General features: G+C 53.9%; 1 protein-coding gene across 2 annotated transcripts in view; it reads left to right on the top strand.

Annotated features, from left to right (window-relative positions):
* LOC138548087 (cytochrome P450 4B1-like) overlaps positions 1 to 18,794 on the top strand; it is an 880,410-nt gene that overhangs the window by 465,513 nt on the left and 396,103 nt on the right. The window lies entirely within an intron of this gene.

Here is an 18,794-nt window from a genome sequence, read left to right as displayed (position 1 = left end):
TACGTTTTTCGTGCAACTGCAAAGTAATGGGAGCCCACGGTTAATTAACCCAAACATTTAGCCTCACCGCTGTAACTAGATTTAACATAAGCCAAGTTTAAGCCTCAGTAGAAGAGCTGGAAGCTCGAAACACGTGTCAGGCTGCATCGGCACTGATTAAAAATACTTAATTAATTTGCAATTTGCTTATTACTTCATGTGTGAGCGCAGTTTGAGAGCAAACCCATTCTTCTCTCTAGTCTAATGACAGACCAGGAATCTACACCGAACGCAGGCAGCTCATACAGAGCCGTTGCTGGGGTGGGTGTGGGAGGGGGGCTTAAGGGGCTATAGCCTCGGGTCTTTTGGTTGTAGCCCCAGATAGAATATCAGGGTCTACAACCAAAAGGCTAGCTAGCCCTGAGTCCCGACAATTCCGACATTAGTGTAGCCCCGGATCTTTTCCAGACCTAGCAACATCCCAACTTACCACAACTTAGCTCTCGGCTCAAACTCTAGTACAGGGAGCTACAGCCGAGGTGCTGGTGGGCAGTGGTGGACAGCGAGAGGCTACGGGAGGCTGTCGGAGAGGTGGTTGTAGTCTGTATACTAGAAACGCCGCTCCTGCCGTTTTAGCTGCAGACCCACTGCAGACCCGCTGCTGCGCGGTAACAGAAATATTGTCGGCACACAGCACTCCGCCCAGACTGCACCCGGCTGCTTTCCGGTCCTGGTCCCGATCCTGGTTCCAATCACACAATCGATTTCAATATCTCACAGCTCCAAAGCGGAAAAAATCAGACAAAAGAACCTATGAATGCCAGACACAGCGTAAAATATGTGCCAAGCCGCACCTGAAGGATCACAGATCAGTAATAGAGTTTTCATAGGCATCTTCCGACACGTATTCTACTTTCTTACTTTTTACGATTTTTCTTGAAAGGATGTAACTTAGGGGTCGATTCATGGAGCAAACGTGTGCCGAAAATCCCAGCGCAAGCAGGCGCAAGGTGGCGCAAGCGTGAGAAACCCAGCGCACGCGCACGTGTGCGATTCAAGGAAGACGCTGCGTGTGTTTCCCGCTGTCCGTGCACCAAATCCTGCCATGGCACACGCGGGCTCACACGGCGTGCGCTACGCACACAGCAAAAGCGCACATAGCGCGCCGCACACAACCAAAGTGGGCGGAACAGTGGGCGTAACACACGGAATGGGGAATAACGTGTGAAAAAGAAGGCGTAACTGGGGAAGTACTGCAGGGAACTACACGGAACACCCACACGCACGCGAACAATCCGTATTCAGGGATTCGAATATGGGAAACCCGCGCACGGCAAAAGACGCACACAGGCGTCAACGTGTCTGCCACACGAAGGCAGGCAGAAGCGTCCCCGCGCACAGTATAAAAGTGCGCGCAAACAACAAACACGTATATACAGCTACGATGAATGCCCCATTTGTCGCAGCACTGATCTTGGGACACCGCAGGAGGAGGAGAATAGCCAGGGCACGCATTTTCGCACCACGGACAAGCCTTTTTGGGATGCCTGATGACCAGGTCTACGGCAGGTATAGGTTTCCACCCCATATCATTCTAGACCTGGTCAGGGAGTGGGAAGATGACCTTACATCCCCCACCCTTTGCTCCCAAGCATTGAGCCCCTTGGAGAAGGTGCTCAATGTCCTGCATTTCTTGGCCACTGGGTCATTTCAGCGGACTACTGCCATAGTGGGGGGGGTCTCACAGGCCACGCAGTCACGCTGCCTACAACAGGTACTGGCAATCATGACAGCGCGCCCCTCAGTCCGCAGGCACATATACATGCCCAGAACACCCGCAGAAAGGCAGGCCATTGTCCTGGATTTTTACAGGGTGGCACACTTCCCCAAAGTGCTCGGTGCCATAGATTGCACCCATGTGGCCCTACGTCCACCTAGGGCCACTGAGCACATCTACCGAAACCGCAAGCATTGGCATTCCATCAATGTACAGGTGGTATGCGATGCAAAGGGAATCATCACCTCTGTCTATGCAAACTACCCTGGCTCCACCCATGACAGTTTCATGTACAGAATGTCCGCCCTGAGCCGGACCCTGGAAGCTGGACAGCATGGCGACACCTGGCTCCTAGGTGAGTACAAATGCCCTTGCACATGCATGCATGTCACACACACACATAAATACACAAACCCCAATAATCACAACCATTTACACCTCCCCAGGGGACAGTGCCTACCCTCTGAGCATCCACATGATGACGCCAATCTGGAACCCCACCACACCACCCCAGGTAAGATACAACACCGCCCATATTGCAACCAGGGCCATAGTGGAGCGCACATTCGGAGTGCTCAAGTCACGTTTCCGCTCCCTTGACCGCTCTGGCGGGCAGCTACTCTATGCACCCCCAGTAGTGTGCAGGATCATTGTGGCAGCATGTGTCCTGCACAATGTTGCAACACGGCAGGGCGTACCGGTGGACATGGTGGTGCCCCCACATCCCCAACCACAGGCACAGGCGCTGCCCATGGGAGGGGACAGGGCACATGGCGAGGAAGCCCGGACCCAGCTTGTGGCCACATTTTTCACCTAAACTCCCACCCCTGCGGAGTGCACACAGGCCTGGCACATACCAGGTGACAATCGATGATGACATAGAGACAGTCAACTGTCACAACCTTACCACCCTGAGATAGTTGCCATGGAAGTGCCACATTGTCTGCATCCCTAGCTACTTAAACCCAAGCTATCCTGTTTGACCAAAAGGCACACATATGACATATGACATGACATGATATGGCATTTGTAACGTGCCTATACACAAGTGTTTCAAGGTGCGACGAGGCAGGGAGGGGGGAACAAGGGAAGACAGACAACAATACTACTAGGCCAGGTGTCATTTAGATTACGCAAGTGCAGGGGTAGGGGGAAGGGAAAAGTCCAAGGGGAAGGGGAGGGGGGAGTGCAGTACAGGGTAAGTAGAATAAAAAAATAAATAGGCCAGCTGGTGGCAACTGCAAAGGTAAGTGCAGACAAGTGCTGGGAAGGGGGGGCTTTAGGGATAGAGAGACAGTCCCGCAGTGCAGGGGTTGCCAGGGAGGCAGTGCAAGTTGAGAGGGGCTGGGCCAGGGACCGAGGTCGGTGAGAGTGGCCCAGTTGCAGATCCAGTGCAGTTTCAGTGAAGAATTTAGCAAGGGAGAGGGAGAGAGAAAGCAGAAGCAAAGAGGAAGGTCTAGAGGTGCTTCCGGAACCGGAGATGGTTCCCCTCAAGTTCCAGGGAGGCAGGAAGGCTGTTCCAGAGGGAGGCCCCTGCCACGGAGAGAGATCTACCCCCAGCTAGTTGCTTTGAGAAGCGGATGACCCTGACATGCAAGGTGTGAATCACACACACCTGCAAAACAGGCCATGACCATCACTGTTATGTCACTCAAACCCTCCCAAACCACAACATGGCAAGCAATAGCCATACACCAACACAGTACCAATAAGGTACACATTGCCATGTCAAAAATGTACAGTGGCATCAGACAATGATGCCTGACATGGAATCAGATGAAATGACTGACCAACAACCTCCCACCCAAAATAAATAATTCCCAAATGCATTACAAAAGTTGTAGACGTAACATAACAATGAATGCCTGTCTACATGCACATTGTGCATTGCAAAATCAACACTGCAGCTTCTGTGTGCTGTGTCCAACTCCTGCAACACACTGCTCAGCGCACAGCACAGTGAACAGCTATTGTGTGTGATGCACACCCTGAGCATCACATCTAAGCGACAAACCACATCAAAAAGCAAATTAGGCATGTACAGGATCCATAATTGGTCACAGAACATGTGCTGCAGGGACACAGTGGGCACCAGAAGGCAAACAGAGTGTACACGTGGATATACAAGGGTGGTTGTACATGTAGTGCATCATAGTGCAAGTGTGTGGGTCAGTAAGGACATGCACTCAACATATGCATGTGCAATCAAGTGACCATCAGTGTCCTCTACACATCACATGTGAACATTCACCATGTGTACACCCCAGCATGTCAAACCACAACTATCCCCTCACACCTGAAAGGTAAACACAACACATGAACAGGCATTGATCAGCAGAACACAACATGTACATAGGATACCACAATTACAATGTCAGGGTTCCCATCACACTGCAGGGCAAGGCAACTATCAACAACAAAACACCCCCCCTCCCTCACAAAGGACCATGACCCACTGAACAACTGCACCTGGGTCATGGAGCCTTCAACCCTCAATTTCACCTGGCCACAGGATCACCCTTCCCCTTCGTCACCATCTCCCACCTTGTGTGTAAAATGGTGCCTGCACCCTCAGAGTCCACCCTCATTTGCACAATCACAAAATCCAAGCCAGAAAAACGAACCAGACCACCCTCCAGTAGATGACTTGACGTAGCAGTACCTCACAAAGGCCAAGTACTACCACAATGATGCAACAACCAAGGTAGCACAGTAAAACAATGTCACAACAGAATGTGAACCATGTGTGGTACATAACATAGAACGATGCACCATGAACGGATGTGTACTGTCACAGGTCCCGTGTACAGGCGCAGGAGTGGCACGAAACAACCACCCCCACCGTGGCCCGGGTGCCTGCAAGGTCAAACTCACACAGGCCTCTGAGACCCTGGTGGGGAAGGAGGGTCAGGGATATGCAGTTGGGACAGGTGTTGGCACACTGGATAACTGGAATGAGTGGCAGGTGAGTGGAGGAGGAATGACACATGAAAGTAGGGAATGCACGAAAATGTACTACCTGCATGAACACATACACAATCCGAACAAACTTGGACATCATTGTCATGGCCTTCTGTAGTCCAGGCTTAGAAGTGGCACGAACCAACCACCCCCTCTAGGTTTTGGCGTCTGCAAGTTTGGGGCTAACACAGGCATCCGCAACCCCAGCTGGGAAAGAGGGTTAGGGAACTTTGCTTGGATAGGTACGGGAAGCAGGAACACTGGGTAGAGGGTACAGGGTTTAAAATTGGATAGGACTCCGGGTGATTAGGGGAAAAAAAACATAGCAAATTGAATTACACATTCATCCATGCATTAGTGCACCCCCCAGCAAGCCTATGCAGAGCAGTTTGAAAGAAAAACAACAAGACACTTAGCTCTGGTTTTGAGTGGTGGCCTCCTGCCTGTGCACTCTCAGGTCCGGTTACAGGAGCACTTCAATGCTGCAAAGAGAGCCACAGTCAACAACCTGTACGTGCCAATAATACAAAAACACACCACCAAACATGCCCCATAGCAACAAACTACTCTACAAACAGACAATCTGGTGTACATGCTTCGTACCCATATGTAACATTACCCCTGTGATGGGTCATACACAGTCAATGCAGTAAGTCAGCCGCCGGTGGGTGCGTGGCAAATGGAACACCAATGTGTCACAATTCACACAACATACAATGTTCCCTGGGTAAGCAGACAGACCCATATAGCAAGGCATGACTTCAGAACAAGTCATGTGCCACCATGACCAAAACAAAGTAGGCAGTGCATGTTTCAAAATGTACATGGAAATGAAATGCACTGCACCCGAGTATGTCCCTTGCTGTATATCCCTGTGAGCTGCCCCTTTCCATGTCTCGGAAGGCTACATGGTTGATACAAGTGCCTCAATGGACCTTGGTGTACCGGAGGGTATGTGCCACTGCCCCTGCAGGTGCCCCAGACAACCTTACAATCAACAGCCATCAGTCCACCAACACATCTGAGCTGTATTGTGTGCTTCAACACCAATATTCGTCCAAGCTCACCCTCAGTGCTGTTACTAAGCCTGCATGTGCAACTGGCTTGGTGCAAGCTTTGCTGTGTTGTGGCCCCCCTGTGCTGCTCACCTTGCCTGGAGTTCCTTGGAACACGTCAGCAGTTCTAGGATGTAGGTCTGCAATCCCTGTGCCTCTGCTTGTGCACACATGTGCATGTGGGCACCAACAAACTTGTCCAGAATTCAGACGTCCAATGGGCCATGTCTGCTGGCAAAGGTGGTCTGGAGGCTCATCCCCCCTGCAGAAAGGGCATGAAACACATGATTAATGCTTTAAAGTCATCTGTGTGTGTCTCTTCAGGCATCTCATTACTGGACCATGTCAGAGACTTACATCAGAAATCACACCATTAGTCCTCTTTCACATCCAAAGTGTGGAACACACTATCTACGGCATGAATTGCAACAAGCACGTGTACAGTAAAGATAAGAAACATACTACACAATGCATAGCAATGAATGTACACATTAATAATGAAACACCCCATCTAGCAAAAGCTGAACAGTGGTCAATAACACCGCAATCATCCCCACTAGGGGTGTCAACACAAGTTACACAGCACCAGACATGCCACAGATATGACAGTCCAAAGCCCTTGTGTAATAGGCTGTCACACCAAACCATCCTTGCGAGCCCATGGATAAGAGAGGCAGGAGTGGCATATGTGAGTCAAGGACCCCAAGCAGCAAACACATACACAAGACAAGCCTGACTAACTAACTAATTACACTAACTATGAAAAACCTACATTACCTAATTAAACTAACTATCAAACAGAAACTTAACTAACTAAACTAAAAGAAAAATCAAAAATGGCCACATACGACCCGGGGGGGGAGCCACCCAAGAGGGGGGAGGTACAGGGTGCTGCTCAACACCCACATCGATGATGCTGAGCCAAAAAAAAAACCTACATGGGCTCAACGCCTGCACAGCCCGACCTATGTGGAAGATAGATGGTCGTCCGAGTCTGGCTCATCCTGGAAAGGAGGACGTGGCACAGTAGCCTGGCCACGCCTAGCCGCAGCTTGCCCCTCGTCAGCAGCAAGTCTGCTGGACGGGTGAGCCTGGTTCTGTGTGGCGATGTGACGTAGGTCTGCATGCAGAACCTCACGTGATACACGTGCTTCCTCTTGCAAGGTAGCACATGTAACACGGAGTTCCTCCTGCAAGGCCTGGCTGGACAACCGCTGCACCTCCCGGCAAGCCTGTAGCTCAGCCGAGATGGTACGCTAAAGCTGTGCAAACCTCTCCTCTGCCCGCTGCCTCTGGGACATCATAAGGACACCCAAAGTGTTCTCTGCGTGATCAGCAATTGCTTGACGCAGAGACGACATTTCAGCCTGGCGTGCCCTGTCTGAGGCCGCCATGCCCAGCCTGTGCGAGCGGGCCATGGACCGTGCCGCCTGCTGCTGGAGAAGCACCTGCCTAGCAGGGGGGAGCACAGATCGGGCCACACGCTCCATGCTCTCAGCGATGTTCTCCATTGCTGCCCCCTGCCGTTCTGAATTGGCAGTCATGTCTTGCTCCCACTCAGTATATACTGCGGTTGCGCGTGGTGACCGCTTTGCTGGGCTTGACCCCTGCGGGACCCAAGGACCGGGTGTGCTCGCTGTGTTGGCACCGCCCGCGGCTGCACGACTACATGCCCCCGTCGACGTGATGTCCCAGGCACATCAGTGACTGGTGTGGAGGGTGACCCTGCGTCTCGATCCACCACGGGCGGAGGAACCAAGACTGTCTGATCCCTCAGTGCAGGTGTCGCGGACAGAGGAGTGTCCACATCAGAATCACTCACCCCTGACACATGGACTTGATGCTCATCCAACTCGACATGGACGTCAGAGTCGTCATCAAGGCTGGACTCATAGGCAGCCAGAGACAAGATGGACTGTAGCACTTGGGAGTTTTCGTGGCCTACCACCCCACGACCCCCACTTGTGCCGGGTTGATGTAGTGGTAACAACCCTGTGTCTGGCATAACAACACCATCCTCCACCTCCATTGCGTCATCACCTGAAAAATAGAGAGAAAAGAGGTCACTACACATGTCAGAAGAACACAACACACACACACACCGACAACAAACACATCAGGCAGACATGTGACACACAACATATAACCTTGCATGCATGCTGGGTCAACTTTGAATTGCTTCTGTGATCAGACCTGTTGAAAGGTGGCAGTTTCCATGGAAGTGGGTCTATGCAGTACAGAAAATATGTACGCCACTCACTACCTACATGTACAAGGACTCCATGGTGTGTGTCAGGAAATGTGAAGGCAGTGCAAGGTCAAATTCAGGCATCACGTGCACTGTGCATTCAATGTGTAGCATATCTACAAGCCAAGCACCCCTCCACCCAAGTACAAAAGCATTGATGCCTTTCATGGTATCAAAAGGCTGACCATACACCTGTGTATTGACAGGCAGTGTTGACTGGCATCAACAGCTTAATGTGATTTAAGTGACAACACTGAAAATGATGATGGGACAGTAAGCAGGACACATGATGAAAACTCTGGAGGCCGCCCACGTGTGAAGAAGACACTACAACAGTTGGACAGAGTCATTGGCCATTAAACAGGCTGAGGCCTGTGAGCCACACAGATTGTCAGACCCTAAACATGTGTGTAATGCAGTACTGAGCCACAGTTGACATGGGAAGGCTGATGAGATGCTGTGCAATGTATGTCACCCAGGACTTGTATTACAGTGATCATCCAGTCAAGGACACATAGGGGCATGTGTGCAATGCACATGGAGCATGAATGGGCACTCATGTCCCTGCGGGACATCTGACCTATGCACAGTACAAGTGAGATACCCTGCATCAAGTACTAAGGCTGTACCACACGGCATATGTCTGGCAGATTGTACGCTGGAAGTTAGCATCTACACAGGAGGCATGAACAGGAAAGTACACATTGGCAAGATTGAAGCAGACCATTGCAAAGGTGGAACTGGGGTGCAGAGTGGCGGAGGAGGGGCAAGGGAGCATGCCTACATGGAGTCCCCGCATGCAGGCAGAGGAGACATGCACGTCAGTCATGCAATGATATTGTGCCTGGGCTGAGAGGAAGGTCACCCCACGCCACATGCAGAAGGGCCAGTGAGCTGGAACATGGACCGGAGGGTCATACTTGTAACCAGCATATCAGTAGGGTGCAATAGTGGTGATGCGGACAGTCCCCGTCTGCTCCACATGTCCACCATCCAGCAGAGCAGACGTGCATCACGGAAGCATTGCATTACTTACACATCAGAACCATGTACACGTCACATGTAGTGGCAATCATGCACAACACATCCCACAAGTGAAACACACACGTCCTCAACAAACACGCATCAACACTCACTGGACTGGGCATCAAAGTCCAGCATCTCTCCCACTCCTTCGACCAATTCAGGTGGTATGAACTCCACAACGAGTGCCTCATGCGGAGTGAGCTCTTCCTCCTCTGGTGCAGGCCCACCGCCAGTCACCAGAGTCAAGTTGTCATTAGAGGCACGCTTAGCCTTAGTGCTGCGTTTGAGGTCATGCCAACGCTTTTTGCACTCTTGCGCCGTGCGCACCTCATGGCCGAATGAACTGACATGTACCGCAACATGCTTCCAGTGGGTGTCACGGTGGGCAGCCGTAGTCTGACTATTGGTACCCACTAGCATGTCACGGCTGTGGCCCCCCACGTAGTCCACGAGGAAGTCCAGTTCCTGCTTGCAGAAAGGCTTCTTCCTCGACGTGCAGGATGTCGTGGCTGTGTGTGGGGTCCCAGCCTGTGCTGCAGGTGCAACCTTCCTCCTCTTGGACTGTGGCGCAGACCCTGGCTGGCTAATGCCGCCCTGACCAGTATGGCCAGTGGGTTCGGTGGATTGAGCCAAGGGAGTGGCAGGTGGAGGGACGACCAAAGGCCTGACTTGTGTCAGTGGCATCTGGGTGCCCTCTAATGGACCCTGCTCAGCAACATCCGCTGTGGCAGGGTCATTGACCGCAACGGTCCTGGTTGGCAGACTCACAACCGGGGTGTTGTTCGGTGCATCTCCCCCTGCACTTGCCAACACCCGGCTGTTCGGGGCAGCAGATGACATAACTGCCCCAGGGACACGTGTCTTGGTCTGAGCAGCCCTGCCTGCCCCTATGGTTTCCCTGCTGGCCTGTTAGAAATCTACCAAGCGCTCCTCAAGTGCCAAGGCAGCCTGCGCTGGCAGACCCTGAGCCTGGGTGGCGGTGTCCACAGCTGCACCTGTAGCTACCACTACCCTTGGGCCCGTGGCAGTCGATGGAACGGACTGCCGGGTCACACGGGCGACAGTGCCAGATGCAGAAGCTGCATCCCGCGGAACCACAGGGGGTGGTGGCATGACTGCACCGACACATGGCACAACATTGTGCTCAAGTGGTGCACCCCTGCCTCTTCCCCCTCTGTGGCCGCCCTGGACACCCTGGAGTCCCCCTACTCCCTGGTCACCACGGCCACGTCCCTGACCACTCCATGAGGAGTACGCCCAGCTGAGGCGCCCCTCACCTTTGGTGTCCTCCCAACCATGGCACAGATGGAATAGTGCCGGCACAGATGGAGTAGTGCCAATGGGAGGTGTACACCACAATTGACCTGGGCAATTAGGGTGAAGGGGGTGGGAAGCAAGATGTTAACAGCCCCCCTGCACCTGCAAGGCTGTATGTGACCCCGGTGATGTAGTGACGGGTCACGCAACGCTCAGGCACCCCAAAACTGCAGTAAAACGGTGCACGCAACCCTGCAGCCTACGTGCGTGGAATCAACCTCCCGCAGTACGCGGTGGCACCCTGTAACACGAATAACGCGTATGCGTGGGACACCCAGGCTACTATGACCTCGAAAATGGGTGCGATACACAGGGGCACCCGCAGTGGGAAAAATAGCGTGTGCGACTCACCGTCTGACTAGCGCGATGCAGAAAAACACGCGTAGCCAATACCCCCGCCAAAAGAAGAGATACGTCCTTGATAGCTGTGAAGTTGTGATGGCACACGAAACAACAGGAAGCAGCAACACACGTCGGTCTCCACGAAAGGCACGTACAGCGAACTGCTGCCCCCGCTCACCTTTAACCCATGCTGAGGGAAACGCCCGTGCGTCACGTCACTTACGCGCATTGGCCCTTTCCTCGGATTTCACGCATTCCCACGCGGACGTGCAGTTTTTCACGCGCGCTGAAACGCCCATGCACGCCTGCGCGCATCACGTCACAGAGGCGCTTGCGCTTGAAGGGCCTTCTGTCCAATGAAATCGTGTATGCGTGCAGACACGCTTATGCGCTAAGGGCCTTTCCTCGAATTACACGCTGACGTGCAGAATTTTCACAGACCCCCGAGCAGCCTCCCACGAGCCATCTGCTGCTGCCTGCCTGCCTGCCTGCTGCCACCGTGCCCTGCCATTTGGTGCCTGCACATCAGCCATCTGCAGGGGTCCAGTTGCTGTGTCCACCCCTGCTGGAACAGAAGACTCCCGAATGGGATACCATCGCTCCACAGCCCAGCCCCAGGACCCAGTTGCCCACCCACGCCTGCCTCGGGGGTCGCCATGTCGGGGCAAACACCATCCGAGACCACTGATGACCCCCGGGCAGAGGGCCACCAGCTTCAGTCAGAAGGAAGTTGGTGTCCTGGTGGAGCATGTCCTGGGGCATTATGATGCCCTCTTCAGATCATCACGTGCCGACAAGGATGGGCGGGACAGGATCTGGACGGACATCGTGACTGCCATCAACGCGGAGGGGGTGGCAGTCCGACTATTACATCATGTCAAGAAGCGCTGGGAGGACTTCAGGTCCAGGACCCTCAACAAGGCCCGGCGCCTCTTGAAGGCAGCGGATGCTAAGGGGCACCGGGGCCACTTGTTGGAAGATCAGATGAGGGTCCTGGAACACATATCCCCAGCGCTCCACGTCCAGGTCCTTGAGAGGCAGACCCGTCTGGAGTCGAGCGGTAAGTGGCCAGGCATTGCTGTGTGAGACAGGGCATGTTGCAGTGTGCTGGTTGTCTGATACTTGCCTGTATGTGTGACATAAGCCATGTACGCGTGTGTGTGTGCAGGGACATCATGGTCATGCATGTGAGACCAGTAATGTGTTAAGCACACGGTTGGTGTATGTGTTTAAATGCTACATGGGGAGCCCTATGCGGAATGGACACATGAGAGCCTGCCAGTCTCTGTTCCTGGACATGGGTGGGGGTGAGGGATGGGTGATGATGCCATGTACATGTATGGTGTCCATGTCTGTGTGTCTGACCTGCGTGTCTGTGACTTGTGAATGCCATGGATGCATGACACATGTCTGTGTCAATGTTCAGATCCACTGATGTAGCCTAGCTATCCTTGCATCCACTGTGTCTGGGGTGTACGAGTCCAGATGGATGAAAGTACGGTGAAGTGTGTGAATGTGATAGGCATGACCCATGATGCATGTGAGTTCAAAAACAACATTGCATGTTTCAAGAGTCCCTTGGACATGTTTGCTTATGTCCATAGCATGCACCATGCCTGTTACTGCATGTGATTTGCCTGCACTGACCCATGTGTTGTGGAGGGACATGATGGAAGTGATCTTTGACAGTGCCACTCATCTGCTATTGTTTCCTGTCTAGGGGACCATTGTACAGTACCCTGATGCTTGTGTTCTATGTCTCCCTCTACACAGCGCAAAGTGAAGAAGAGGGTGGAGACGGCGCTGTGGAGCAAAGCGGCGGGGATGCCCCCACGGCTGCAGCGGAAATGGTGGGTGAGCCCCCACAGGGGCTTGCAACGGCGGAAGATGGTGTGGAGCCATCCAGGTTGGTGGTTTCCACAGAGGAGGAGGAGGCCGCTACTGAGCCACACATGGGGCCTGGTGGGGGCATCCCTGCTGGTGCAAGTGGTGCAGTCCAGGGGCAGGAGGCAGCACAGGTCACCGTGGAGGTGCCTGTGCATGCCACTGTCCCTGACACTGTGACTGCACCACCATGCACCAGCAGGGATGCCCCATCCCAGGCCCGTCCGCAGGTAGGGGGGATGTCTGTGTCATCTGACTCCCCTCCACCTGCGGACGAGGGGACCCCTGGCCGTATGGAGAAGGTCCTGATTGGTGTCGCGTTGCGCACGGGTGTCAATCGTGATGAGGTGCATGCTTCCCAGGGGGAGCACGCAAGTCATCACGAAGAGCACCATGCCAACGTGGCCCAGTTGGGAGCGGTTGTGGTCGGGGGTCTCGTACATGTGTCGGGCACTTTGGCGACCCTCTCCTCATCTGTGGAGGCTATGCGCCAGTCGTTCTCCATGCCGTCTTCCAGCCCAGATGCCACCAGGGCCCCCTGTGGACCTGCCCCGACCAATGCAGCCAACTCGGTGGGGATCCCATCCCTGCCACAGTCAGGAGTCGGAGGTCCAGCAGGGGTGGACACACCAGCAACTGGACCCCAGCAGATGGAGGATGTGACGGCATCATCGGGCAGGGCACGTGCACAACGGCGTCGGTGGATTCCATCAGCCTGGATGCCGTCGTGCTGGCACAGGCAGTTGCGTCGGAGGCAGCGGCATGCTCGACGTGGGAGGCATCATGGCTCGGGGCCATCAACATCAGGGGTGCAGGCATCTTCCGGAGGGCAGGAGAACCCTGGAATGGGAGTCGCTTCCGTGTGGGAGCGGTTGGGCCAGCAGATAGGTGCGGAGCGGCAGCAGGCAGAGGAGGAATGGCTCACAATGGTCAGGGCGGAGAACTCCATGCGGAGGGCGCTGAGGCGGGCTGAGTGCCTTGAGGGTCTTCGCAGGGAGTTGGAGCTGGTCACTGCTTTATCCCTGTGAGACCTCGGGGCCAGGGAACATGCCCGCCTCCAAGCCATTGAACAGGAGTTCGATGATGCCCTGGCCCATGACAACATCCAGTGAGCCGTTGGACTAGCCCGCTGCCCTTGTAAATAGTTATATAGTTAGTGTTAGGTTCCCCTTGCTTTTTTCTTGATTTTGGACCTTTTGGACAATGGCCAACATTTTTGCATATAGTTTTTTTATTAGGTAGTATTTTTAGATAGGTTTCATTTCTTCAGTTGGGATCATGGACCCTGGATTGTTTATCTGTATATAGTTGACAGTTGGATTATGTTTTTTTTTTATTTACCCATGGAGCAATGGTTTTTGGTTTTGTTTTTCCCTTGGATGTACTTTTTTGAACTGTGACTTTGGACACCTTGCCTTTGGATTATGATTTGTGGTTTTTCATTATTTTACGGACATGCTGCTTTTTTGTTTTTAATTCCCATTGTCGTTTGTTTATTTTTATTCCCATTTATGTTGCTTTTAATACATTTTTTTAATCAAACTTCAATGTGTAGTATCATATCATTGGTTTCATGCATGTCATGATATGGGTTTTGACATTCACTTGCACCCATTGTGTGTATGTGAGGGACATGTGTTCATTTACATACTTGCCATTGGGGTTGTATCATGTAATTGGCAATTCTGAGTGGGTGGATGCAATACTTGGGTTGGTGTTTGGCATGTGGAGGCTGCCCATAAGGGCCAGGGATCTAGATTGTGATGGCGTGTTGGCTGGGGGACATGTGTCAGGGCCTGCTGGCAGATGCCCCACAATGCTGGGGGGTGGGGGTGCAGGGGGACATGAGTGGGACATGAGTGGGGGCCTGCTGGCAGGCGCCTCACAATGCTGGGGGGTGGGGGTGCAGGGGGACATGAGTGGGACATGAGTGGGGGCCTGCTGGCAGGTGCCTCGCAATGCTGGGGGGTGGGGGTGCAGGGGGACATGAGTGGGACATGAGTGGGGGCCTGGTGGCAGGTGCCTCGCAATGCTGGGGGGTGGGAGTGCAGGGGGACATGAGTGGGACATGAGTGGGGGCCTGCTGGCAGGTGCCTCGCAATCCTGGGGGGTATGAGTGCAGGGGGACATGAGTGGGACATGAGTGGGGGCCTGCTGGTAGGTGCCTCGCAATGCTGGGGGGTGGGAGTGCAGGGGGACATGAGTGGGACATGAGTGGGGGCCTGCTGGCAGGTGCCTCGCAATGCTGGGGGGTGGGGGTGCAGGGGGACATGAGTGGGACATGAGTGGGGGCCTGCTGGCAGGTGCCTCGCAATGCTGGAGGGTGGGGGTGCAGGGGGACATGAGTGGGACATGAGTGGGGGCCTGCTGGCAGGTGCCTCGCAATGCTGGGGGGTGGGAGTGCAGGGGGACATGAGTGGGACATGAGTGGGGGCCTGCTGGCAGGTGCCTCGCAATGCTGGGGGTGGGGGTGCAGGGGGACATGAGTGGGACATGAGTGGGGGCCTGCTGGCAGGTGCCTCGCAATGCTGGGGGGTGAGGGTGCAAGGGGACATGAGTGGGACATGAGTGGGGGCCTGCTGGCAGGTGCCTCGCAATGCTGGGGGGTGGGGGTGCAGGGGGACATGAGTGGGACATGAGTGGGGGCCTGCTGGCAGGTGCCTCGCAATGCTGGGGGGTGGGGGTGCAGGGGGACATGAATGGGAAATGAGTGGGGGCCTGCTGGCAGGTGCCTCGCAATGCTGGGGGGTGGGGGTGCAGGGGGACATGAGTGGGACATGAGTGGGGGCCTGCTGGCAGATGCCTCGCAATGCTGGGGGGTGGGGGTGCAAGGGGGCATAAGTTGGTGTTCAGTAGTGCAAGGAGACATGTGTCTTTGCTGGGGGGCATGGCCATGTTGGGTGGGCTGCCTGCGGGACATGACCAGGGATGCAGTGTAGTCCCCTGTGGTGTGGGCTGCCTGCAGGGGCCGTGGAGGGTGTACAGGGAACACCTGGGAGGACCCACACTGCCAAATCACATGTGGGACTCCCTGGCACCCCAGTAATACACGTACCCAGCTGAAATTGCGTGTGAAACTTCCTGCGCACCCCAGTAATACACATACCCAGCTGAAATCGCGTGTGAAACTTCCCGCGCACCCCAGTAATACACGTACCCAGCTGAAATTGCATGTGAAACTTCCCGCGCACCCCAGTAATACACGTACCCAGCTGAAATTGCGTGTGAAACTTCCCACGCACCCCAGTAATACACGTACCCCGCTCACACAGGGCCAATCGCGTGTGGAACTTCCCGCGCACCCCAGTAATACACGTACCCAGCTGAAATCGCGTGTGAAACTTCCCGCGTACCCCAGTGATGCACGTACCCAGCTGAAATTGCGTGTGAAACTTGCCGCACACCCCAGTAATACACGTACCCCGCTCGCACAGGGCCAATCGCGTGTGGAACTTCCCGCGCACCCCAGTAATACACGTACCCAGCTGAAATTGCGTGTGAAACTTCCCGCGCACCCCAGTGATACACGTACCCCGCTCGCACAGGGCCAATCGCGTGTGAAACTTCCCGCGCACCCCAGTAATACACATACCCAGCTGAAATCGCGTGTGAAACTTCCCGCGCACCCCAGTAATACACGTACCCAGCTGAAATCACGTGTGAAACTTCCCGCACACCCCAGTAATACACGTACCCCACTCGCACAGGGCCAATCGCGTGTGGAACTTCGCGCACACCCCAGTAATACACGTACCCAGCTGAAATTGCGTGTGAAACTTCCCGCGCACCCAGTGATACACGTACCCCGCTCGCACAGGGCCAATCGCGTGTGAAACTTCCCGCGCACCCCAGTAATACACGTACCCAGCTGAAATCGCGTGTGAAACTTCCCGCGCACCCCAGTGATACACGTACCCCGCTCGCACAGGGCCAATCGCGTGTGAAACTTCCCGCGCACCCCAGTAATACACGTACCCAGCTGAAATCGCGTGTGAAACTTCCCGCGCACCCCAGTAATACACGTACCCCACTCGCACAGGGCCAATCGCATGTGGAACTTCCCACGCACCCCAGTAATACTCGTACCCAGCTGAAATCGCGTGTGAAACTTCCCGCGCACCCCAGTAATACACGTACCCCGCTCGCACAGGGCCAATCGCGTGTGAAACTTCCCGCACACCCCAGTAATACACGTACCCAGCTGAAATCGCGTGTGAAACTTCCCGCGCACCTCAGTAATACACGTACCCCGCTCGCACAGGGCCAATCGTGTGTGAAACTTCCCGCGCACCCCAGTAATACACATACCCAGCTGAAATCGCGTGTAAACTTCCCGCGCACCCCAGTAATACACGTACCCTGCTGAAATTGCATGTGAAACTTCCCGCACACCCCAGTAATACACGTACCCCGCTCGCACAGGGCCAATCGCGTGTGAAACTTCCCGCGATCCCCAGTGATACACGTACCCAGCTGAAATCGCGTGTGAAACTTCGCGCTCTCCCCAGTAATACACGTACCCTGCTGAAATCGCGTGTGAAACTTCCCGCGCACCCCAGTAATACACGTACCCCCCTCGCACAGGGCCAATCGCGTGTGAAACTTCCCACAATCCCCAGTGATACACGTACCCAGCTGAAATCGCGTGTGAAACTTCCCGTGCACCCCAGTAATACACGTACCCTGCTGAAATCATGTGTGAAACTTCCCGTGCACCCCAGTAATACACGTACCCCGCTCGCACAGGGCCAATCGCGTGTGAAACTTCCCGCGATCCCCAGTGATACGCGTTCCCCGGTTGCCGTGCTGGTACAGGGTTAGCGCAGCCCTTTGCGCTGGATTGGGGATTTTGATGGCTTTTCCCTGCGCAAGGGGCGTTCTTGGGGGCGTAACTGGCGCTGCTGCAGGGTCTCTGCGCTACTGTGCGCCACGGCTGGTTTTGGTGGCTGGAATCTATGAATGCGATGTGCGCGGAAATCTATTTTAGCGCACGCGGCTGGCACAGGGATTCGCACGCGCACACTGTGCGCCAGCAGCGTGCGCCACTTGTGCGCTGAATTCTATGAATTACCCCCTTAATGAGCTGTTTGACACTCATTTTAGCATTATATGCATAGATTAACATTTGTATAGCGCACAGCAGCCCTGAGGCATCGTGGCGCTGTTACAGGTGAGCATAATTGGTTGCAGAGACATAACTGTTTACAGAAACAAGCATACTAGAATACATGACAGTGTGTTAGGCAATACATACTTAGTTACAGGCAAAACATAGGCGATGCAGACGTCAGAGAAGCAGGGATGGGGAGTGTTAGTTGAACAAAGTGGTTTTAAGGCCTTTGCGGAAAACTGTGAGGGATGTCTCAGCACGGTGGGCATTGGGCAGGGCATTTGAAAGGTTCCATGTGTTAATATCCCTGCAAAAATATTGTGATACAAAAATATTTATTTGGCGATATTGAGCCATGTACCTTGCGGGGGTTCACCCCTGCAACCCCAGCATTATTTTTAAATGTGCGGGGGACACCCCCACAACCCCACTCCCACAAATTATCCCCCACAAAAATAGCACCTATGGCGAGTCAAACGACCATATGTACGGCAATATTTTTGGTGGGGATAATATGTAGGGATACCATTTGAAAGTTTTGGTGTTAAATGAAAGCCAATCCCCCTGCTTTGGCCCTTTTGACGGTCGGGATGCGCAGTTGGTTGGAGTAGTGAGACCTCTTGGGGCAGGAGGAGGTATCCCTGATGATGGTTTCGGATAGGTCGGGGGGGGGGGCGAAAGGCTAAGGCATTTATGTGTTATGGTGAGAGTCTTAAAAGTGATTGTTTCGATAACCGGGAGCCAAGGGGCAGCTCGTCTGGCTTGTGTGATGTGGTCTCTTTTGGGAATGTTGAGTGTTGCTCGGAGCGCGTTATTCTGGACTGCCTGGAGCCGGTTTAGGTTTTTGACTGAGGTACCTGCAAGAAGAGCGTTGCAGTAATCTAATTTAGCGCCAATGGTGGCTCGGGTGATGGAGAGGCAATTTTGGTTGGAAAGGAATGGTTTAGTGGTGTGGGCAGAGACAGAGGCAATGGCATTGACCTGTCGGGTCATAGACAGGGTGGAATCTTGATAGACAAGGGTCTTCAATGAGGAGGACAGGCAGATGATGGTATTGTCGATGATGAAGTTGGTGTATTTATGGTTAAATTTAGT

This window comes from Ambystoma mexicanum, chromosome 1q (genome assembly GCF_040938575.1).
Source record: "Ambystoma mexicanum isolate Mex_15411 chromosome 1q, UKY_AmexF1_1, whole genome shotgun sequence".
NCBI lineage: Eukaryota > Metazoa > Chordata > Amphibia > Caudata > Ambystomatidae > Ambystoma > Ambystoma mexicanum.
Note: the sequence above shows the minus strand (reverse complement) of the source record. Positions and strands in the feature narration are given on the sequence as shown.